At 45.1% G+C, this 24,342-nt stretch overlaps 1 pseudogene; it reads right to left on the bottom strand.

The window, feature by feature from the left end:
- Positions 1 to 691: 691 nt before the first annotated feature.
- On the bottom strand, positions 692 to 22,842 carry LOC116327080 (annotated as a pseudogene).
- Between the last annotated feature and the right edge of the window lie 1,500 nt (positions 22,843 to 24,342).

The raw sequence follows: 24,342 nt of genomic DNA, 5'->3' as shown, positions 1-24,342 counted from the left end.
TTGAGAAAAGGGTGTCAGTTGCATTCAGAGACCAGTTGATCAAATCCATAATTCCTCTTTTAGGTTTTAGAGAACAGACTGTGAGAGAGTGTTCCAGGGAAAAGTAATACAAAAAACACGAGACTAGACAAGGACACAAGAGGCTAAGCAGGAAAGCTAAGGGAGAGGAGGAGGAGGAGAAAAGTGCGACCACCTTCGGTGGCTTCCTTGTGTTCTGCTTTTCCTGTTTTATTGTGAAGGTCTGTGCCACTGTGTTCAGTTTGCATTTCCTGTCTTGTCTCGTCAATCAGCTGTGCCTCCCTCCTGTGTGTAGTTTCCTCGTTCCCATCTGTGTATTTGTAGTGTGTGTTTTCTCGTGTTCGTCGCTTGTCCGTCTGTGTTTCTTCCCTCTGTTTTCTCCCAGAGTCGCCAGTTTAGGTTGGTTTTGTTAGTCATTCCCAGTTTAGGTTATCTTTAGGTTCTGTTTTTGCTCGCCGTGTGTCTATTTGTGCCACCAACGTTTAAATAAAGCTCGCTCACGTCCAAGCCAGTGCCAGCGTTGGGGTCCTCTCTCACACACACCACACGTCTGCCACCGCAGCCATGACAGATTCCAGTTCTTGTTCAACCTTTAAGTGCCTTTTCATGTTTTATTACAGACAATACAAAAGACCTGCCTTCATAAAAATAAGAACAAAACAAAACATAAATGTATAATTTTACCAACATTTATTTAACCTTTAGCAAACAGCCAAAATACAAAAAGTGCCTAGATTACGCTTGTAGTGCAGAGAATATTTCACCATTTATGACTTGATTGATCTCATTATTACAGGATATATTCAAATTAACTTGTTTCCACTGAAGTCTGCAGCCTCTCCTGTGAGAAAGAAAGCAGCTTTACTTCTTGCTTTCTTTGACCAGTTGTTCCACTTCCTTCATGAAGCCCAGGCAGAGCTCATCCTGCCACGGCAGAGCAACACACTGGACCGCCACAGGTAGACCCTCGCCACCGGCCACTGCCTGAACACAAAAATAATACAACTGCAGTGAAGGTTCAGAGTAATGATCATATTTTAATAACATTCCAGAGAAAAAGAAAATGGCATTTTATTTAAAAAATTTTTTTTAATAATAATATCCATCCATCCATCTTCATCCGCTTTATCCGAGGCCGGGTCGCGGGGGCAGCAGCCTAAGCAGAGAAGCCCAGACCTCCCTCTCCCCAGCCACCTCCTCCAGCTTATCCGGGGAACACCAAAGGCGTTCCCAGGCCAGCCGAGAGATATAATCTCTCCAGCGTGTCCTGGGTCTGCCCTGGGCCTCCTCCCGGTGGGACATTCCCGAACACCTCACCCAGGAGGCGCCCAGGAGGCATCCTTGTCAGATGCCCGAACCACCTCAACTGGCTCCTTTCGATGTGGAGGAGCAGCGGCTCTACTCTGAGCCCCTCCCGGATGGCCGAACTTCTCACCCTATCTCTAAGGGAGAGGCCAGCCACCCTTCGGAGGAAGCTCATTTCTGCTGCTTGTATCCGCGATCTCGTTCTTTCGGTCACTACCCACAGCTCGTGGCCATAGGTGAGGTAGGGACGTGATCGACTCGGTAAATTGAGAGCTTCGCTTTTACACTCAGCTCCCTCTTCACCACGACGGACCGGTGCAGCGTCCGCATCACTGCAGCCGCAGCACCAATCCGTCTGTCGATCTCCGGCTCCCTTCTCCCATCACTCGCGAACAAGACCCCGAGATACTTGAACTCCTCCATAAGGTGAAATTGTTTTTGATATGTCCTTATGGTTCCTTAATGCAGCTACACCAATATATATCTGATACTAAGGGAAAATTAGAAACAAGCAGTTGAAAGACACAGGGAATGTGGGGAATGACATGAAGTAAACATTCCGCTGGCTGAAGGACAAACTGGGCACGTCAGAGAAGTTGCAGCCTTTATTGGACATTCTTTATATTTTTGAAAATTATTGCAGATGAAGAGCTATACTGTATGTCTGTGAAGGTTCTCAGTCATCCAGGTCATCGTAGTCAAAGGAATTTGCAAAGAAAAGCGTCTGGACTTCTTTAAGTTGCTTGGAGACGTTTCACCTCTCATCCGAGAAGCTTCTTCAGTTCTAAGGTCAAATGGCCGAGAGTCCCAGATTTAAACCCAGTGGGAGTATCCCCCCAAAGAGGGACAAAGGACCCCCTGGTGATCCTCTAATCACATGAGCCTAGGTGTGAAAGCGGGTGTGGGACCTAATCAGCCAGGGTTTCGGGTGAGCTCATTGTGAAACCTGGCCCCACCTTGTCATGTGAATTCCTGAGGTCAGATGGCCCAGGATGTGAGTGGGCTATACTGTAGGTACAGCTATACTGTAGGTTCCCTGGTATCACATGACTATCATGGTCATCACAAATTTCTTGAGAAAATCCAGAAATGACTCTACTTTTTAAGGAAACATAAGAAGGCTAACGTCCAACAATATGCACAGAGGAGTAATAGGAAACATCCAATGATGAGCTCTACATAGCCCGGGACAGATGTGCTACCAGTGGCGGTCCTAGCCTGTTTGGCGCCCTGGGCGAACACTCCCTCTGGTGACCCTGATGCACCTGATGGCTTTGAACTTTTCTTGTCCATCTTCCATTGGTTTTAATTTTGCACTCCAGTATGAACACCCATCCCTCAACCCGAGGATCACCACAACATAACCTAACAGACCTACACCTTAGTTCACAGATTCACTTTGTCTAGGGTTTATTTCTGGGATTTCGCACAACCCAGGTATTCAAATCATGAATACATAATGGGCTTGGATTTACAACATTATGAATGAAATGTGCTCTATTTGGAAGCAGCAGGTCTCCCTCCCCTTTCGACAGATTGTGTGTGAGACTTTAAATCATCAAAGTGTAAATTATAAATTTTAAATTGTTATTGATCCCTTTACCCCGAGTCCTAACGTGTATATTTATTTTCTTACTCTTCTTATATTTATTGTTTACTTGCACTGCTGTAACTGGAGCCTCGTCGTCTCGTCTCTCTATATACTGGACTGTATGTAGCGGAGATGACAATAAAGTTTACTTTGACTTCAGCAGCGAGCAGGCGCACCGAGGGCTCTCGTGCTCACTTTTCGCAAACAGAATTTCGAAAAAACATCGGTGCAAATTATAAGTCTGTATCATAATGTCTGGTGTTTTCGTGTTTGTTGGTTTGTTTTTGTTTTGTTTTATTTTGCGAGTTGGTTATTAGATGCTGCTCCAGCCAGCCAGAGAATCCCCCGCCGCCCCGCCCTCTCCTCCCTGTGCCGCTAGCAGAAGGCGCACCTCGCAAACGGAGGGCGCCCTTACTCCCAGCAAATGGGCGATAGAAAACCGATCGGTGCCTATGCCATTCCCAATATGCGCTGGCATGACATCAGGGCAGCATGAGTATGAGCATTTTTTTTTTTTGCCGATGCCCGTGATGCCGCCCCGGGCAACCGCCCGTGTCGCCCGTATCAAAAACCGCTACTGTGTGCTACTGCAGCTGATTGAACCACATTAAAGTACACTGACGCACATTTACAAGTAAATCAAAAAATAAATGTATCTATACTTTAGACTTTACATCGGGGTCTCCTGAAATGCTGTGGCTGCATGAAAAGCTAGCCTGACAGTGAGTCCAAAATACCAGGATTACTAAACAGGGCAAAAAGGCGCAGTCCCCAAATAGTGCAGATAGGTGTTTCATGGGGAAGTCATGTATGTTTGTGCATGTGTATATCTGCGATCTCACGCATTGTTTGAGTGCATGCAAAGTGCAAAGTTTATCGGCGTAAATACATTTTTTAGACCAATGTCTGATTCTTTTGAGGATAGGGTCCAAAGTCAGTGTTTCTCTGCCTGTCTCTCAATTTTTTGGCCATTTCTCTTTGAACCCCATTGCACAGGCTGCAAAATTGAAGAGTTGGAAAAGGTTTTGTTGCTGCTGGCATTGTGTGACTCCTTTAAATCAGAGGCTGCAGGTCATCTCTGAGTTCATTGAGCAAGTTCAGCATTAAGTGTCTTTGTAATTCAGTTCCTTGGAAATGTTAAAGCTGAGTAAATGCTGACCTCAGCCCAGCTGCCAGGCTCTTAACATCAGCAGGTATCAAACTGATGAGCAGTGAGACTTCAGCCTCTGTTTCTACTGGTTCATGTTTCTAAAGTAGAATCACAGTGGCGATCAGTTAGAAGTCTATTTCTGCAGGTTTTGAACCTTTGCTATGCGCTGTCAGCTTTGTGTGTTCATAACAAAATTTACCTAAGTAGAATTTTCAGGTATTTGTACTCTACTTGAGTACCTACTTTTTTTTTCTGACAACTTTTTACTTTTACTGACTACATCTTAACACAAATATCTGTACTTTCTACTTCTTACTTTTGCACTGTCCACTTCCTGCTGTGACAAAACAAATTTCCCACATGTGGGACTAATAAAGGTTATCTTATCTTATCTTATCTTACAGTTTCAGAGCGGACTGGTCACTCTTGATTCAGCGGTATCATCCTGGCGTTTATGCTCGGGAGTTAAAGTTGGCCGGAAGGAGGTGTCCGTATGCTGTGTTTAAGATACTTTGGAAATCTTGAGAGCTACAGAAGAGGAGGAATCATGAGGGTAGTGCCGGGATAAACAGGTTAGCAAGAACTAATGTGGTAAATTCACAGTAAATAAGCAACGATAGCTGGTGAAACTGCTGAAGTCTTATTGAATTCAGCTGTGTAAATCCGCAAAGAGGAGCAGACCCACTGATCACAGCATGTACACTAAGAAAAACTTATTGGAGCTCACATTAGAAATGATTATAAGATTATTTTCTCTATGCTGAGCCACTACACAGATCTTATTGTTCCTCAAGCTGCTGAAGCTCACGTTAACCCTTGACTGTACTCTTTTTACTGTTTAGGTGTGGAGGCAAAGTCACCGTCTACAATGTAGGCACCAGAAAATAGTTATCTGTCATGGTCCTGGGTCGCTGACCCAGCGCTTTGTGTTTCTATTATTAGTTTCTAGTTTATTCTGTTTTGTATTTGTTCTTTGTGTTTCCATCATCCCTACCTGTGTCTTCCCTCTGTGCTCTGTTTGGGTCCCCGAGTTTTGTGTTGTAAAACAGTCTGTGTGTTTCCTGTTTTACTTTGTAGATTTGTGTCTCGTTATGTTCATTAGTTCCAGCTGTGTCCCCTCCTGTTTACCATTTCCTAATTACCTGGTGTGTGTATTTATACTGTGTGTCTGCCTGTGCTCCTCGTCGCATCGTCTGTGTTTCTCTGTGAACCTTCCGTGTATTCAACATCATTCCGTGTTTCTCTGTGTCTCTCTGCTCCTCGCTCCATGTCCTCCTTTTGGAATTAGTTTTCCCAGTTTAGGTTTTTGTTCGGTCCTGCCCACACCTTGGGTTTTGTGCACTGTAAATAAACCCACTTGCATCTCCGCCACTGTCTGCTTTTGGATCCTCCTTTCTCACCTCCACACGACTACAGCCGAGTCGTGACAGTACGACGCGACCACAAAATGGATCCAGCGGACTCCCCTTCTACCTCAGAGGGAAAGTACCTCGCACAGCTGTGGGATTATTGCCGGCGCATAATTCACGCCGTGGATAACTACAAGAGGCTTCCAGAGGTAGTGTTTTTTGACAACTTCTTGTCATCCCCTACCTTCACCATAACCTTTCTGGACATTAAAGGATTAAAACAAGTAGTAACAGCTCTGAGAACCAGTTTGTGTTTTGAACTGTTTGGCATGGGCGGCCCAGGGCAGGAAGATTCAGCTGCCCTTCTGGAGGCACTCGCCGCTTGGTGTTCTCGGCGTCAGCAGCATTTTTCACCGAGGTTTGTGTCTAAATCACTCGAGCCACCTTTAAAGAAGAAAAGCTACCCTCACCGTCATCACCCAGCCACACCACCTCTCACTCCTGTGGTATTGACGGGAGCGGTTGACGTTCCCACCCCGCAGCAGGAGCAGCCACAACGGAGTTCTACCTCCTTCCCTTCAGGCAACCCCGCTTCCTCTTCCACAAGGAAGCAACAATCGCGCCGTTGGCGCATCATCCCACCACCAGAGTTTGGGACTACAGTGTGTCCGGCTGTGGTGTGTGTGCAGGACACTGATTGAGTTGCTTCTGACTTTGGGACTTTGTACTCAGGGGCTGAGTGTTTTGTGATGGGGGACAGTTCTCCTAGTGATTTCCCTACTTCACCTGCTCCACTTCTGTCAGTGCAACCTGTTCAGCCACACATTCAGTCAGCTACTCAGCTATCCTCACCACTAGAGTCACTACAACCCATATTTCAGTCCATGGCTCAGTCAGTAGCTCAGTTAATGGCTCAGTCACAGTCTTCACTCGCCCCTCTTCAAGAGGCTGTGCCTACACCGCCCATTTTGGACTGTTTTCCGAGCGCTCACTCTAAGCAGAGAGACAAACTTGTTCCTCAAAAGCTGGCAGCATTAGAGACTATTGCTCACTCCAGGGCTTCCCCAGAGGCTGAGTCGCAACCCTCGGCGAACTCTGGACCCCTGGAGGCCAAGACGCCAGCTACGGACTGCATGCGGCTGTCACTGCCTGAGCGGGGTCAGTGCTCTGTGCAGCTGCAGTGCTCATCATGTGTGCCAGAGGCACCCGTGCCTACTGGTTTTGAACCTGCTTTCGCTGGGGGAACCGTGGACCCCATCCAGCCTTCATCATCATCAGCAGCTTCCGCTGAGGGGGCTCAGGAACCGCTTCAGCCTGCTGCTTTCGCTGGGGGGACCGAGGAGCCCGTCCAGTCTTCACCGTCATCAGCAGCTCCCGCTGAAGGGTCTCAGGAACTGCTTCAGCCTGCTGCTTTCGCTGGGGGGACTGAGGAGCCCATCCAGCTATCACCATCGCCTGCAGCGCCACCACCTGCGGCTCCCACGCCGCCGCCTGCAGCGCCGCCGCCTGCAGCGCCACCACCTGCGGCGCCACCACCTGCGGCTTCCATGCCGCCGCCTGCAGCATCTTCGTCTCCGGCTTCCACGCCACCGCCTGCAGCGACATTCTCATCTGGTCCAGCTTCAGAGCCTTCAGCCTCGCCTGGTCCAGCTTCAGCCGCGTCTTCGCCCTCGCCGGCAGCATCAGCTTCATCATCCTCATCCTCGCCTGCCACAGCAGCTTCATCATCCTCATTGTCGCCTGCTGCATCAGCTTCAGCTTCGCCTGGCCCGGCCTCTGCTTCAGCTTCATCATCCTTATCGTCGCCTGCTGCATCAGATTCAGATTCAGCTTCGCCTGGCCCGGCCTCTGCATCAGCTTCAGCTTCGCCTTTGCCTGGTCCAGCCTCCGTGTCTTCTTCCTCGCCTGGTCCAGCCTCATCATCATTAGCCTCATCCACGCCTGCAGCGTCAGCATCAGCTTCACTGGCTTCCGCAGCTGCCACGCTGCCGCCTGGTCCTGCCTCGCCTGGTCTGGCCTCAGCTACGCCTGGTCCAGCCTCAGCTTCAGCGTCGCCTGGTCCGGCCTCATCATCCGCTTCGGCTCCGTCTGGTCCGGCCTCTGCTTCAGCTTCGTCAGGTCCAGCCTCTGTTTCAGCTTCGTCTGGTCCAGCCTCCGCCTTGCCTGGTGCTGCGGGGGCCACGCAGCCTTCAGGTCCCCAACTTCCGCCTCAGCATCGTCGGTCATTGGCCAGGCCGCTTGTTGGGGATCGTCGCCACTGTGGACAACCTCCTGAACGTCGCCACTGCCTTCCGCGTGGCCGGCCTCCGGACTTGCTTGGCCGCCGCCGCTGCCGTGCACACGGTTGGCCCCCAGAACTGTTTCTATGCTGTTGCCATCCACACGGTCGGCCCCCAGAACTGTTTCCATGCCACCGCCTTCCGCGTGGCCGGCCTCCAGACTTCTATCACCGCCACTGCCTTCTTCACGGCCGTCCACCTGAACTTTGTTTTGGACTCTGCTCCCCTATGTTTGTTAGGGACATTTTTGCTTGGGACTCTGAGGCCTCTGTTTTGGTCCTGGTCCGGACCCTCCATCCTGGGCCTCCCACCACCCGTCCGGGCTTGGTGGTTCATTTGTGTTCTGGGGTTGTCGGGGGCCAGCCCTTGGGGGAGGGGTACTGTCATGGTCCTGGGTCGCTGACCCAGCGCTTTGTGTTTCTATTATTAGTTTCTAGTTTATTCTGTTTTGTATTTGTTCTTTGTGTTTCCATCATCCCTACCTGTGTCTTCCCTCTGTGCTCTGTTCGGGTCCCCGAGTTTTGTGTTGTAAAACAGTCTGTGTGTTTCCTGTTTTACTTTGTAGATTTGTGTCTCGTTATGTTCATTAGTTCCAGCTGTGTCCCCTCCTGTTTACCATTTCCTAATTACCTGGTGTGTGTATTTATACTGTGTGTCTGCCTGTGCTCCTCGTCGCGTCGTCTGTGTTTCTCTGTGAACCTTCCGTGTATTCAACATCATTCCGTGTTTCTCTGTGTCTCTCTGCTCCTCGCTCCATGTCCTCCTTTTTGTATTAGTTTTCCCAGTTTAGGTTTTTGTTCGGTCCTGCCCACACCTTGGGTTTTGTGCACTGTAAATAAACCCACTTGCATCTCCGCCACTGTCTGCTTTTGGATCCTCCTTTCTCACCTCCACACGACTACAGCCGAGTCGTGACATTATTTTTATTTTATTTATTTACTTTTTAAAATTGTGTTTCACTGCATGTGTCCTTGGTAGGATGGTCCGTAGCAGCTGGGTTCAAATAGGAGGCTTGAGGCAGGGATGAGGTGCAGACCAACCGCGTGTTTATCCACCAACGGTAAAATACCAAATCATAACACAAAATAAAACAATGTAGCCCAGTGGTGGGACATGGTTGCAGCAACAGCCTCTGATGTTAACTGGCAGCCCTTTATAAACTGCTGCCAACTGGCCCTGAAGCCATGCCATTATCTGGGGTTACATAATAAACGAAACTACACACACATCTTATCTAATAACCTTTATGAACATTAAATGAATACAGTAGACATAATTACCATAATTACAATTATTACATAAAATATTTCCTGCTTGGCCTATCGACTACAATCTATAATAAACTAATTTATTAATAATTTATTAACTCATTTATTAAGGCCACTCCAGATGCCTGTGGGCTCCTTTGGCTGGCACACCATCAAGAGAAAACACAGGTGAGACAATCTTGTCATCACGATATTAACTTAGCCTCTCCTACCCATTAGGTTAGACGTCAGGTAAGTGTTAAAGTGATGTTTTCCACCAGCTTAACCAAACTTTTCATACTAATCAGTGCCAGAGAAAAGGACACTAAAGAAACTGCTGGACATTATGGACAATGCTGGGCATCCTCTGCAGACGGCCATAAAAAACCAGAGGAGTCTGTTCAGTGACAGGTTGCTTCTCCCAAAGTGAAGAACCAACAGACTTAAAAACTCCTTTGTCCCACACGCCATCAAACTGTTTAACTCCTCTCTGGAGGGGAGAGGGAGGGGAAACAGGAGGACAAAGGAGGGGGAAACAACTAAGCTGTAGTGCCTTTTCACTGTGTGATACTTTTTGTTAATATCCAACGGTGCAATAGACTCACACTACTTGAAATGTGCAATTCACTTGTATTCTTATTCCTATTTATTCTATTTGTCCCTTTTGTATACTCTGTATTTATATATGTCTCTGTATTTATATATGTGTATATATGCAGGGGCGGATCTAGAAGCGTGGCATGGGGTGGCAAGTGCCACCCTAAAATGATCCCTTGCCACCCCAAGTGCCACCCCAGTTTTGCATATGACAGTGTTGTTTATTAAAATAGGATAGCATTAACACTTTGAGCGTAGTTACAGTCAACAGTGGATATAAATGCTAAAACTGAATATATTGCAGAGTGTTCCCCCCCTCCACCTTTAACAAATGATTCAGCCCATAGCAGGACCGTAGGACCGGCTTTTTTCTTGTTTTCAGTAGCAAGCGATGCTTATGATTGTGCCAGAGCACATTTTGAACAACACCATGGGAATTTCAGATTTTACACAGGTGGTTGGATGTTACACTCTGGAAATGGAAGGAAGGTGAGTGTATTAGTGAGTGTTACTCTGTGGTCCACTAACACGCTGCATCTCCAAATCACATGACTGATTTAAGCTGACACAGCAACAAGCTGCAGCCGCGCTGAGTCTCTATTTCAGCCCATATTGAAAGTTTGGACTTCAAAGTTTTTAAATTTTAATTACAGCCCAGTAAATCCAGAGTTATGATAATATAGATAAGCCACGCTTTTTTCTAAATACTGTCGTCATGTTTTTTTCTGTGTATGTTTTTTTTTTAAAGCTTTTTCTAAAGACACCGCGAAAACAGTAAAGAAAGGAAAGAAGCCACCTCTTTCCTATCGGTGGAAAAATGTACCATGTCGACCAATTAAAAAACAACAGTCAACACGTGGGATTTGGTTGTTTAGGAAGAGGGGAGAGTTTTGGGAGTGACGGTAACGGCAGCGAGACAGAGCGAGCGAGTGAGAGAGAGAGAGAGTTTTTAGATGTGGGAGATTTGTGACATTTAATGTGGAGTGTATAGTGTGTTGTGTTGTCTTGTGTAGTTGTTCTGTTGTGTAGTTGTTGTTTTGTTTTGTGTGTCAGTGAGGGCACTAATGAATGTCACAAAGGCACATTTGCAGTGTAAACACTGTCACCAAGTAGAGAACCAGCGGAGTGATACACCTGCTGTTGTCAGGCCTGCAGGTTTATCCCTGTGCTGTTCTCCTGTCTTTTGGTGGAAAAACATTTTTTACTGGCACACATCATTTGTGACACCTGATTGTTCTCTCATTTTAGTTTTATTAATATTTTTAAATGGTTGTACAAAATGAAAAAAAAAAACGGCAGGTGTATTGGCTGCATTTTTAGATAAATAGTTGTATATGTTTATAAAAGTTACAATTTATATTTGCATTTCAAGTTATAAAAATTTACTCAACATGTCTTTGGTTTTTTTTACAGTAAAAAAATACTACCAGGATTTTAAGTTCTTTGTGTGATTTCAGATCAGTAATACTAATGCAGTATGTCAGTGAAAAAACAACTAAATTCAGACAAGTGAGGTTGAGCTGAAAAGAATGATACCAAACAAGGCAAAGGGAAAAAATAAAATGAAACAATTTGAGGATGATATACAAACGTAAACTCAAAAGGAGTCAAAAATGGCCGGTTGTATTTCAGACCTCAGTGGGTTAATCCAACAAATCAAGAAAAATTAGGTTTAAATTTTTGTTAATGACAGTGCAGATTTCTGACATTTTGTGTAATTTAAGCATCTAACAACGTGATTGTTTTCTAACAAAAAAACAGTGTGAAACTTAAGTTAGACTTGTGTTTGCAAATGAACCGCCTCATGTTGGGTAGCTTTCTGGATTTTATACTTATTGGGCTACATATTTATTTATTATACAGGCTATACAGTACATAACATCAAAACTCACATTTTAATTATGTGTGTGGAAAAAAAGGCTTTGATTTTGCCACCCTATTTGATTGCTTTGCCACCCTCATGCCACCCTAAGAAAATTTCTCTAGATCCGCCCCTGTATATATTGTGGCGAGCTCAGTCACGGAGGAGACAAAGGTTTCTTTGGGAGCACCCGTTTATTTTATAACCGGCCCCGAACACTGCCGCTACCTCCCTCCTCAGCGCGGCAACCACATAAAAAAAACACAAAATGGCGCTCTCTCACCCGGAAACACACAGTCGCAGAGGGAGCATCACCCGTAACCATGGCAACATAAACAAACATAACTGTAAGACAGAACATAAATGTCAACAACAAATCCCTGAACAGCCCTGGCCCGCTACATAGCCCCCACCTAAGGGGTCAGTCGTCCCCGACAACCCCATTACCCAACACAAAGTCCTGCAAATGTCCATGTGTCTTCCTTCGGCGCGCAGGCAGATCTGGACCAGCAGGGGAAGAGTCACTTGGATGAGAACCTGGGGTGCCACCAGCATCCCCTGCCCTGGCGGCTGCAGGAGCGGGCGGGCAGTACGGTGAGAGCCTGTCCTGGTGCAACACCGCCACGCGTCCTGGACCCGGCATGCGGATCCGGTACACCACTTCTGTTAGCCGCCCCACGACCTCCGCCAGCCCTTGCCAGTGACCGCACAGCCTGGGGGACACCCCTCTCTTGCGAACCGGGCAGTACACCCAAACCTTGTCGCCAGGCACGAAAGCTCCCCCTCGGCATTTGGTGTTCCAGGCTCTTTTCTGTCGTACTCCGGCACTGACCTGGGCCTGGCGCCGCTCCCTCAGCCTCCTGTAGCAGTCCCTGGCCACCAACACGCGCCGGTTCTCTGCCTCAGGGACGGGGAAAGGCCCTAGGACGTCTCCTCCCACTCTCTCCATCGGGGCCCCCACCCGATGCTGCTGTAGGGGGGCAGTGAAGCGTTGAGTGGGGCCCTTCCGTGCTGTACAGGTGTCACAGCAGTGCACACGAAGTTCCACTTCCCGTCGACAACCAGGCCAGTAGAACTGTCCCCTGAGATGGCGGAGAGTTTTGGCATTCCCATAGTGGCCGGCCCCCACCGAGCCGTGGACGAGCTCGAGCACCTGCGACCGCAGCGTCCGAGGCACCAACAGCTGCAGGAGATCTCTGCCCTGCCCGGGGGCCCGCCGTCTCCGGTACAGGTGGCCGTCGTGGGTCTCCAGGTTGTTGTACTGGGAGTAATAGGCCTTCACTTCGGGCCCCTGTCCTGACACCCCTGTCCAGCCTGGGCGTCGTGCTGCCTCCAGCCAGACCCCCACCTGAACCAACGTCGCATCAGCCTCCTGCTCCTGCTTCAGCTGCTGCATGGTCAACGAGAGCCATCCCCCTCCGCCGGCTGTGGCCCGAGCAGTACCCACGCCCCGTGCCTCCTGGGCCCGCTCTCCCTGCCGTTTCGCGAGGGGCAGCTGGCGTGGGCGCAGACAGATGGGTTGAGCAGAGCCGGTGTTGATGGTGTGCTGAACCAGCCGCGTCTGCCTGCAGTCTCTGGCCCTCCAGTGCGGTCAAAAGCAGCGAACCGGAGTCTCTGTACCAAGAGTGATAGCCAGCTTCGCAGTGTCAACGCAGGCCCCCCAGCGGGTCAGCAGATCAAGGCCAATGATGCACTGTTCTTGGATGTCAGCAAGCCAGAAGTCGTGCACCAGCTCCAGATCCTTCACTCGGATCCGCAACGGTTTCTTCCCCCGCATGTCAGTTCTCTCCCCCGTCACTGTCATCAGCTGGGTGTCGGTGGGTGACCAACCCATCACAAGCGGCCCGGATGTTCCAGGAAACACACCAGGTCGTATTAGGGAAATGGTGGACCCGGTGTCCACCAGGGCCTGGCAGGGCTGGTCCTCAACACAGCAGCTCAGGTAGAGTCCCTTGAGATGCCCGACTAGGCCCGCCACCGTGCATCGTTCTTGGAGGGGGGCAGGAAGCTGGAGCGGTGGTCCCCTCGCTGTACCGCTCCCCCTCTCATCCCCCTGAGGCCACATAGTTCTGGCCTTTGGGGCGGGCGCCAGGCAGTCGCGCGCCACATGGCCAGGCTCATCGCACCGGTAGCAGCGGTCGGTCGGTCGACGGGGACGCCTCCAGGGCACCGAGGGCTGCAGCTGGCATACCTCCGGGACCTCTCCCTCCCTGTCGTAGTCTGCGGCTCTGATTTGAGGGTAGTTTGGGGGGGGGCACCTGCTGGTTAGGTGGTGAGGTGAGCACCAGCTCGGCCCTTTCAGCCTCAAGGAGCGCCTCACGGAGAATTTGAGGCATGGCCAGGCGGACGTGTTGGCGTAGTCGCTCTGGAAAAAGTCCTCGCAGGAAAGCATGCAGGCTAAGCTCCTCACGGGCTGCTGCTGGGAACTCTGGGTAGCCACGACGAGCATACAGCAACACATCCGCTGCAAAGGTGCCCAGGCTCTCCCCCGGCCTACGGCTCCGGTTGGTCAGCTGCTCCCTGCTCTGATCAGTGGAGTGCCGCTGCCCAAATCGCCTCTCGAGTGCTATGGTGAGGGCCTGGAGCTCATGCTGCTCTGACGGGGCTAGGTCATGGAGTACCTGCAGTGCATCTCCTTCCAATGCTAGCGCTAGGTGTGTAGCAGCCTCTTCATCGCTCCAGCCATTATGCCTCGCAGCTAGCCGTACTTGTGAGAGGTAGGGCTCTAGCGGGGTTAGCCCGTTGTATTTCGGTACCTTAGCTGGCGTTGCAGGCATCACTGCTCGCTGTCGGGGGCCCGGCGTGTCGGTCGACAAAAGCAGCCCATGAAGCATTGTCCTAGCGTCGGTCGCCACGGACCGCTGCCGCGGTGCGCTCGCGCCGTCGGGACCCGTCGGGGGACTTACATGGCCGCTCGCTTGCTCCAGCCTCTGAGTGTCTCTCTCCATTCCGGCGAGGGTGAGCTATCCCACTTCTGACACCAATGTGGCGAGCTCAGTCACGGAGGAGACAAAGGTTTCTTTGGGAGCACCCGTTTATTTTATAACCGGCCCCGAACACTGCCGCTACCTCCCTCCTCAGCGCGGCAACCACATAAAAAAAAAAAACACAAAATGGCGCTCTCTCACCCGGAAACACACAGTCGCAGAGGGAGCGTCACCCATAACCATGGTAACATAAACAAACATAACTGTAAGACAGAACATAAATGTCAACAACAAATCCCCGAACAGCCGTGGCCCGCTACAATATGGTATATTTCTGCTCACATTCTGTAACTTCTGTCGGTGCTGTGCTATTGGAAACCGAATTTACCGGAGGAACCCGCCCGAGGGATTAAAGTTAAAGTTTCATCTAATTGAAATTTCTTTTCCTAGGCAAACATTAAACTGTATCAGCAAAACCCTTCTTTGTGCCTTTCTTTTAAATAAAAGTACAGTGGAACCCCGACTTACGAAATTAATTCGTTCCCGAGGGTCTTTCCTAAGTCGAAAATTTTCGTAAGTCGAAGCACCCATCGCGCCTTTTGGGTGAACGATGGGCTTTAGGCTAATTGCTAACTGCAACAACAATACACCGTTCAAGTGGAACAGTGAAGCGCAAGTACGAACGCCAAGGGGGTTGTCACATAATTCGGAAGGCATTATGGGCATTGTAGGCATTCTGGGCTCAGCCAATCAGAGCCAGCAGATTTCGTTACGCGGGCATTTTGCGGTAACATGGGCAGAAATATTGCCGTTAAGTGCCTTTGTAACTTGAATTTTTCGTTAAATGGGGTATTCGTACGTCGGGGTTCCACTGTATTAAAATCACTTGTCTATGTTTACATGGTTAAGGAATGAAGAAGACCTTCATCACAGTCCTACATAACAGATTCAAGCTAAGTACATTCATTGGAATTAGAATTTAAATTTGAATGATTTTTGTATTATGTGCTAATATTTTATTATTATATTAATATGGCACAAGGTTCAGTTAACTTAGTACAAAAATTGTTAGTAGAATTGTCTTTAAGGAGCTACTTCTTACATTCTTTGAGAAAATTTCAGAGACTGTACTTTTTCACTTTTACTTGAGTAATTAATTGCTTCAGTACTTCAACTTTACTCTAGTATTTTTGTTTCTAACCCAGGTGTCTGTACTTCTAGTTAAGCCAGTAAAGTCTGTACTGCTCATAACTAAATACAAAGACAAAGATTTCATGTGTCCTCATTAGTGTTGGTGTGTGGGACTGTAGCACCAGGTTCATATTGTTAAATGGTGCTCGTGAGACAATGTGTTTCAGGTCATTTCACGGAAAAATGCAAAAGTAATGTAACGAATTGTGTAATGAATTGGTTTCACCTGGGAGTAATTAAGTAATTTACTGCATTACATTTAAGAAGTGTTCTGTGTAATATGTTTAATTAATACTTTTTTTGAGTAATGACCCCAAAATGTACAAACATTTGACCAAACAGTACACAATTAATTTGCATAACTGTAATATCTTTCGTATGCTATTCCCATCCCTTCTTGGTAATATGTATGTTTTTAATCACATCTTCGTTTGGTATTACAAATAAACTGACCAGTGGACAAAAGTTTCACTTCCAGACATGCACAGTTGCAAAAGGCTCGGAGTTTCTACCTCTTAACCACAGTCTTCTTACTGCACTCTCTTTACAAAAATCTATTTTATTCTTTTTTCATGCTAAAAACCCAGTTTTGGCCTGACACAGCGTGTTACTAAATCTGCCCCTATGTATTCAATCACTCTTGCCTCACTGGTACATGTTGCCTACCTCTTTGAAGAGTTTGTCCCACATGTCCTGATAACAGCCCTTATAGTGCTTGAGTTCCTCCTCATCCTTTGCGGTCACTGTGGAAACAGTGACTACACCCGCAGGAAAGGTCAGGAGATTGTAGAGCATCGTGTAACTGCCAGCAGCTGAAAGTGTAGAAAAGAAAAATAGATTATAGATAAAGAAAAATATAAACACTGTTTTTAACCTTTAAAAATGCAGTTGATGTTTAATTTAAATATAATTTAGTTAATGCAATAATGCCTTTGCATTGCTCGTTGTCCAGATGTTCTAATCCAGGTTATGTCTTTTGCTTTTTATATTTTACAGCTCTCTATAAGAAACTATTAAAGTAAAAATATCTGTGATTTAATTTGTGACTGATGTTTCCCACTTTAAACATCTTTAAAGTCCTGAGATTACAGTGTTTTAAAAACAAAGTGATTTATACAGAAACTAAGTTGTCTGTCATACACAGTTTGCCATACTTGCAATTTTGCCACAGTATAAGAAGTTGTAGGCTGGTCCAATCACAGGGCACAGCAGCACATCAATTTTGCAGCTCCTCCAATGTGCTATTGTCTCATGAATGTAGTCCTAAAGAAAACACAGGAAATCTCAATTTCATCTTCAGACTTTCATACATGACCATGCATCATCAGCTGGCAGTACCTCAACAGCAGCATGTTGCTTCCACAGCTCTGGAACAGATCTAAAAATGAAGCAGAATGTTAGGATATAATTCCTAGCACATGGAAATGTAACAAAGAAACTGAGATTCAAGCACAAATGAACAATTGTAAGAATATCTTGTATGTTCAATCATCCAGGTAAGTAAATCTCCAAAAGTTGAATCTGTTCATCTGGACGTGGCGTTTTCAGTAGGAGAAACGTTTCGTCACTCATCCAGGTGACTTCTTCAGTCTCAGCTGACTGCAGGTTTCCCCAATCTTATAAACAGTACATTTGCATAATGACTGAAACCAGCCCACTGAAGGAACAATGGGCTGGGAGGTCAGTTCCTTAATCTTAATTATGGAAATTCTCATGACCATTGATCAACAACCATTGATCAATGTCCATGAGTCCCATTCACAGAGAGTTGGGGAATGGCTGCAATCACAGCATTGTAAGATGGTGACAGATGTACCCTTAGGCCCCCTCCTCGATTCAGAGATGGTCTTTCCCTTTTCACGTAAATGGCCTCCTTGACTCCGCCCTCAAACCAGCGTTCTTCCCTGTCCAGGATGTGTACATCCTCATCATTGAAAGAGTGTCCACTGGCCTGTAGGTGTAAATAAACTGCAGAGTCCTGGCCTGATGAGGTTGCTCTTCTGTGTTGTGCCATCCGCTTCGCCACAGGTTGTGTGGTTTCCCCGATGTATAAATCCTGGCAATCCTCCTGGCACTTAACAGCGTACACTATGTTACTCTGTTTGTGTCGGGGGACCCGATCCTTGGGGTGGACCAATTATTGGCGCAGCGTGTTTTGGGGTTTAAAAGTCACAGAGACCCAGTGTTTAGAAAAAATGCATCTCAACTGCTCCGATACTCCTGACACATATGGGATCACTACAGGTTTTCACTTGGACAGCGGTTGTCCTTCTCTCCTGGATCGACTGGAGCTTTCTTTTGGCGCCCTCCCAGCTTTGACAAATGTCCAGCTGGGATAACCACATTTACTCAGGGCCTTCTTAATGTGCTGTTCTTCTGCCTCCCTGTGTCAGTGAGGATGGTGTTCACTCTGTGTTGTAGCGTCCTGATGACACCCAGTTTATGCTCCAGTGGATGATGAGAGTCAAACCTTAAATACTGATCCGTATGCGTAGGTTTACGGTACACGTCAGTTTTTAGATGTCCCCCATTACTGATGGAAATCTCACAGTCTGAGAAGGCTAACCTGCCACTTTTCCTATCCTCCCTGGTGAATTTGATGTGTTGGTCCACCGAGTTAATGTGATCCATGAAATGTAGTACGTCCTGAGATTTGATTTTCACCCAGGTGTCATCCACATATCTGAACCAATGGCTTGGTGGTGTTCCAGGGTAGGATAGCAACGCCCTCTTTTCCACTTTTTCCTCCCAGCCCATTGTTCCTTCAGTGGGCTGGTTTCAGTCATTATGCAAATGTACTGTTTATAAGATTGGGGAAACCTGCAGTCAGCTGAGACTGAAGAAGTCACTTGGATGAGTGACAAAATGTTTCTCCCAGAAAATGTCATGTCCACATGAACAGAATCAACTTTTGGAGAATTGCAAGAATACTTTCTCACCCAACTCCACAAAGAGCACCAAAGTTGGCAGAAACACGAGGAAACTGCAAAAAAAAAAAAAAAAATCAGCATCATCATAAATGTTTTATCAGACTAAACTGTCAAGTTAACTGTTAAACCAAGGACTCACCACAGGTTTGAGCAAGAATGAAATGGTTTTCTTCAACCACTTGGGAAAGCCGTAAGGAAAAACCTGAGGCTCCAGACAAGGGTCCACAGGTCCCCCTTTCCTAAAATGAAAGAGATCATTGGCACACAAGAAAACAGTCTGTTCAGAGACACTGAACTGAAAATTACTGTAATGCTTTCAAAAGGAACCACAACCCCATGTTTGTCATGAAGACAATGGCAACATGGTGATGTTTAGTGGTTAGCACTAAAAAGGAACAAAATCTCTAAATGTTAGATGATTTAAGTTTAGAAGACAAATGGTACTAACTGACTTATTTAATGGAACAACTCACAGTTTCTGTAGCAGGGTGGTAGCTCCATCTGCTAATACACCCTTTATCAATAGTTCAGGGAAAACTTGATCCATCTTCAGTGGACAGTAAGGGACGAGCTAAAGGCACAAATGACAGGATTAATGACCTATGACTCATATCACATACTTGGCTTGACAGTGATCATAGTGTGTGTGTGTGTGTGTGTGTGTGTGTGTGTGTGTGTCTCTTACTGTGTGTCCTGCTTGCTCTAACAGAGCTTTGACCTCTCTGACGCCTCGGGCCATGCTTGGAGATGGTTGCGTGTAGCCATCGTTTTCCAAATAACCAATCCTTAGAGGTCTGGAGCTTCTGTATATCTAAGGGTCAATCATTTTTATTTCCTGAGTCAATTAAATACAATCAGTTTGCAAAGGTTAAGATTACAGCCTGTAAAGTTAATTCTGTATCTCAGGACATTAATACAGGTGAGGTAAGAGTAATATAAAGTGAAGCATTAGGACAACTATGTACTGGCTTAATTTGTAGTTTTTAACCAAAAAATAATCATTAGCAGATTTCATGAATCCCACAGTACAGGACACACCTCCATGTTAAAAGGTAATGGTGGAACAGTGGGGTCCAAAGAAAACATGTGGTCACAAAGAAGTGCCTGCATGCACAGAGCCAGGCTGTCCACATCTCTTGCCATGGGTCCAGCAGATGACGACACTAGTTTCATACAAAATATAAAGCAGTGACTCAAATATTTGAGACAGTTTGTGTTGGTGAAATATTGCTACACAGTGGTTATGTAACTACATTTACTTTATATGTAAAGTAGGTATGTTTCTTACCTGACTTTTGCCCTCGATAAACTGGACGAAGCCCCTGTAAACTAATCATTTCCCAAAGGTGTTAACAGAGATAAAAGTTTTACTCAGTAATGTGTAAAAACTTTCTAGGAAACTGACTGAATGAGACCCACCTGAGTCGACCTGCAGTTGGTTTGAAACCACAGATTCCACAGAAGGACGCAGGAATACGGATACTGCCACCTATATCAGTGCCTATACCAAGCAGGGAGCCCCTCCCGATGAGAGCCCCTCCCACCAGATGAACCTCCAGAGGTCTTCTGGGGTTATGAGGGTTCACAGTCTGCCCGTAGATAGGATTACTGCAGTCATAGCTGTGAACAGACAGTTAATGAGTCTTTTCATATTATGCACACTTGGAATGGACAAAGGCAACTTAATACATGAACACAGTTTTAAATGTGCTGTAGATTTTTATGTGATTAACTGGTAAAAGATGTACTTTAAAAGGGCTTGAGGCAAGTTGGTTCTCACAAAGGGAATAGCTCCTTGTTTCTTTAGGACTTGAACAAGCACACTGTCCTTCTCAGCAGGCTGGTCCAGGTTTATGATCACACCACAAGAACAGTCATGATTCTTGTGTTGGAAAAAGCAGAAGATGATAATGTTACATCAAATACCTGAGCTATAATGCTCAAGAATACCATACTTATACATAACATACTTACTAATACTGATGGGAAATCCTTTAACTGTAACTAAAATTTGCATTGCATAACCTTTGTAATACCTTAAATGCAAGATTTTCCTTGATGCTAACTGGAACTCCGTACAAGAGACCATCCTTGTTGGAGCCAACAGTTTTCAGCTGGTCCAAACTCTCCAGCAAAACTTCAGTGCAGCAGTTCAGCTTTTTGTTTACAGCCAGAGTCTGTTGGAAAGGAAACATCATCATCATCATTACATCATCTTTGTAAAATATTAAACTCTTGTTGGAAACACAAGTATTGTGTGACACATGAGTCTGTGTTGCTTATATGAATATTATGACCCAGTGTGTCTAAACTTTAACTGTAATAAGACACAATTCTGTGTAATAAGAACTAAAAGCAGTGATTTATAAGTAGGACTAATGTCAAAAATAAATAACACTGAAATAAGGCTGAGTAATTTTAATCATTACTTGTAAAAATTAGCTTTTGGTGTATTTCATCTATTATGAACAATTTGTTTTATTATGTTACATTAGGTGAACCTTTGTGTCATGCTGGATATTGAACCTTTTCCATGTAAGAGTAAAGCACATCCTCGGGGCTCAGTAAACCTTTGTTCAGCTGCTGTGTCAGCTCAGACAGGGAGAGCGTCAGGATCAGAGCAGAGTCAGTTGTCGGATGCTAGAAGACACAGACCCACAGAATCATTATGTTATTATTATTTCTTTTAAAGGCTGCAACAAAGAGACGGAAACACATCCATGTACAGATTCAGGATTCTTTCTTTGCCCAATTTTCCACATCTTCACACACTTTCTCAAACACAACAGTGAGTTCACTGCACTTAAACGGTCTGCACACTCATACCTTTAATTTTCATGCTAAGCATGGAGACCTCAAAAAGTGCCAGTAAATTGATATATTAATGAACTAAAAGCACATAATTAGTTACGATTTCTTTCTAAAGAGAAAGTTAACCAGCTCAAAGCTCTGAACTCTCACCGACTCTTTGTACCAGAGCACCGCCTGCTCGGCCCGCTGCAAGCTCTCATCTCTCCTGTTTCTGGCTCTCTTGATCTTTTCTTCTGCCTTTCGGTGGCTGTTGATCTTTTTCACCAGCACAATCAGGTATCCCCCAAAACAGGCAACACCAGTGAGCAGAGCCGCTGTCCAGTTGATCATTTTCACTCTATTAATAAACGGTTCAGTGTTTTGTGTGGTTTTCGTCTTTGTCCTGGGGCTGCTAATTGGTTTAAATGCCACGTGGACCAAACACACAGCTGTTTAAAAGTGACAAACTTGCCTTGTTTTAGCTGTGAACTAAACAAGCGGGCGTGCCAAGCATGTAGGTTACGTTATCTTCAGGGCTGGACTGGTAAAAAGTTAACTCATGTTAACGTCTATGTTCACAGTTTGAGCTGCTCTAGCATGCCTTTGTTATTTACTTATCAACCAGCAGCCAACAGCAACTAAAATGAGCATAAAAAGGAGTGATTAACCCATTATCAAAAATCAATATGCTATGTGATGAATAGATTAACACAGGACTAACTTAGCCTATATGAACAACAACATGGTTATTCATTTCAATAATAAACCTATGTAGCTGTTGCTGTTCTGTGAGTCTATCGTGCAAGTGGTGTGATATGCCCAGGTAGGAAGGACGGCACTGCAACACTGGACTTGCCCTTACTCTGGGCTCCCTCTTTATTCTGGCAACTGGTACAGAGAAAACAGCACACAGTCGTCATTAACAGTGTGCAAAGCAACTGCAACATTCAGTTCACCAGCTTGGGAGTATTTTCCTTTTCAAACATAACACTTAACAAATGACTAAGATATATTTATACAACACAACATCAACAAAGTCTTTCTTTTAAAAGTTCTAGCTGAAACCAAACCTGTGATCGTATAGTAGCAGTATTATTTATTTATTTTTCTCCTTTTTCCTAACCAACAACAACAATAACATATAAAACAGCTTTTCTATTATAAAACAATCATCATTGTTCATCATTTTTTTCCTTATACAACAGCATCGATTAAAACTTATACTTAACAGCGCCTACCTGGTACAGAGAAAACAGCACACAGTCGTCATTAACAGTGTGCAAAGCAACTGCAACATTCAGTTCTGTTAAAAAGAATTAGAACAATTACAATCACACAGAGAAATATTAGAGCTGAGTGCAAGTCAAAAAGCACCCGACTAGCTAACGACTATTAGCTTAGCTTAGCATGCTAACTAAAAATGCTCCTCGTGAATAAAGTTACTACCCATGCATCAAAATGCCTGTAACTTTCAGGATACATGCTAGTACTACTTACAATCAAAATACACGTTGACAATTACCACTATAAGAATGTTTTCATTAATACATATACACAATTGACAACAGTGTCGCTCACAAGCACCTACCACCAGCTTGGGAGTATTTTCCTTTGCTGAGGCATGCGCTGTGCAGCAATTTGGAACCTTAACAGTTGCAGTTGCGGTATTTGTCCACCAGGTGGCTCCAACTATTCACAAAGCACATCAATTTTGAGGAAATTCATTAAGCTATTTTCTAACTCTGTTACACCTACACTGTAAATTTAATTCGTTCTCATTCGTTCCCAAATTAAAGAAATTATGCAAACTCGTTGCCTTCAAAAAAGTACAGCTCAGGATTGCTGAGTTAGAGCAACTTCATTGTGAGTACACAGAACTAAAAGTAAGTTGATTTTTCTGAGCGAGCAATAGTAAATGATTATCCACTGACATAAACGCTTCAAGTTTAGCTAAATTAAAAAAAACAGTTTGTGGTAACTTAACATTTTTAATTTTGTTACATACAAATTAAATGCCGCTAAATCCCATTTAATTGTTATAATTGTTGGACTTTAGAGATTTCTAGTACAACAAAACTTAATCAATAAACAAAATAATAATTAAAAACTTGTTGTAATGCAGTTAAATCAGTCCAAAGTTTGCTTGTTTTTCAAATGCAACAAATTGTATCAGCAAACACACTGGACATTGTTCTGCTAAACAATATAGAAATATATTGCCACTACCGTAGCTGCTGTAATTTAATAATGTGTTAAATGTTATCAAATTAAAATTAGATATTCATTTGCTACACAATTTAAAATATTAATAACTTTAAAATAAAACAAAGCCTCAGATTAAGTTTAAGCGTCACATAACTTTGTATTGTAAATTACATTACTGAGAAGATCAATATAAAATGTATTTATTTATTTGCATTACTGTGTTTGGTTATTGTTTCTATCATGGACCGACCTCTGAGTAGAAACGCAACCAAATCCAACAGTGGCATTAACATGCTCTCTGATCATGGGAAATTTGAAGTAGGACAGCATCCAAAGATATTGGCAAAGCTGATTTTTCAAAGGTAAAATTTTCACTTCACCATACCCATTGCACATTGAATAGCTCCTTGTGTCTGAACTTATCGATGTAATCTTCATTCTGTGCTGTTAAGACTGACATATGTCGTCAAATATTGTCTTTCAAGGTTATTAGACAATCAAGAGAAATGTGCAGGGTGGACAGTGGGTCCAGTTGAGAGCAATTATCGAAATATATTTTTGTGATTTTTGAATTTAAACCAGATTAGCTGATTGTGAACTGACACATCCGAGTATGTTACTATTTTACTTGGTAGGGAAAAAGAAGTGATGGAGCAGAGGAAGCAGAGGTCCATTGCTCTCACAGATGACACCTTCGCTCCTAATTTTTTAAAATAATGAGATTTGCAAGGTATATATAATAGAATGCCTTTATTGTCACTATACAGTTGTACAATGAGATACAGAGCATCACCTACTCAGTGCAACATGCTGGGGGGTACAGTTTTGCAGCACTATAGACATATGGACAGTATTAACAGAGGAAAAAGATACATATATATATATATATATATATATATATA

The sequence above is a fragment of the Oreochromis aureus genome, linkage group 23, assembly GCF_013358895.1.
Source record: "Oreochromis aureus strain Israel breed Guangdong linkage group 23, ZZ_aureus, whole genome shotgun sequence".
NCBI classification, from domain to species: Eukaryota; Metazoa; Chordata; class Actinopteri; order Cichliformes; family Cichlidae; genus Oreochromis; species Oreochromis aureus.
Note: the sequence above shows the minus strand (reverse complement) of the source record. Positions and strands in the feature narration are given on the sequence as shown.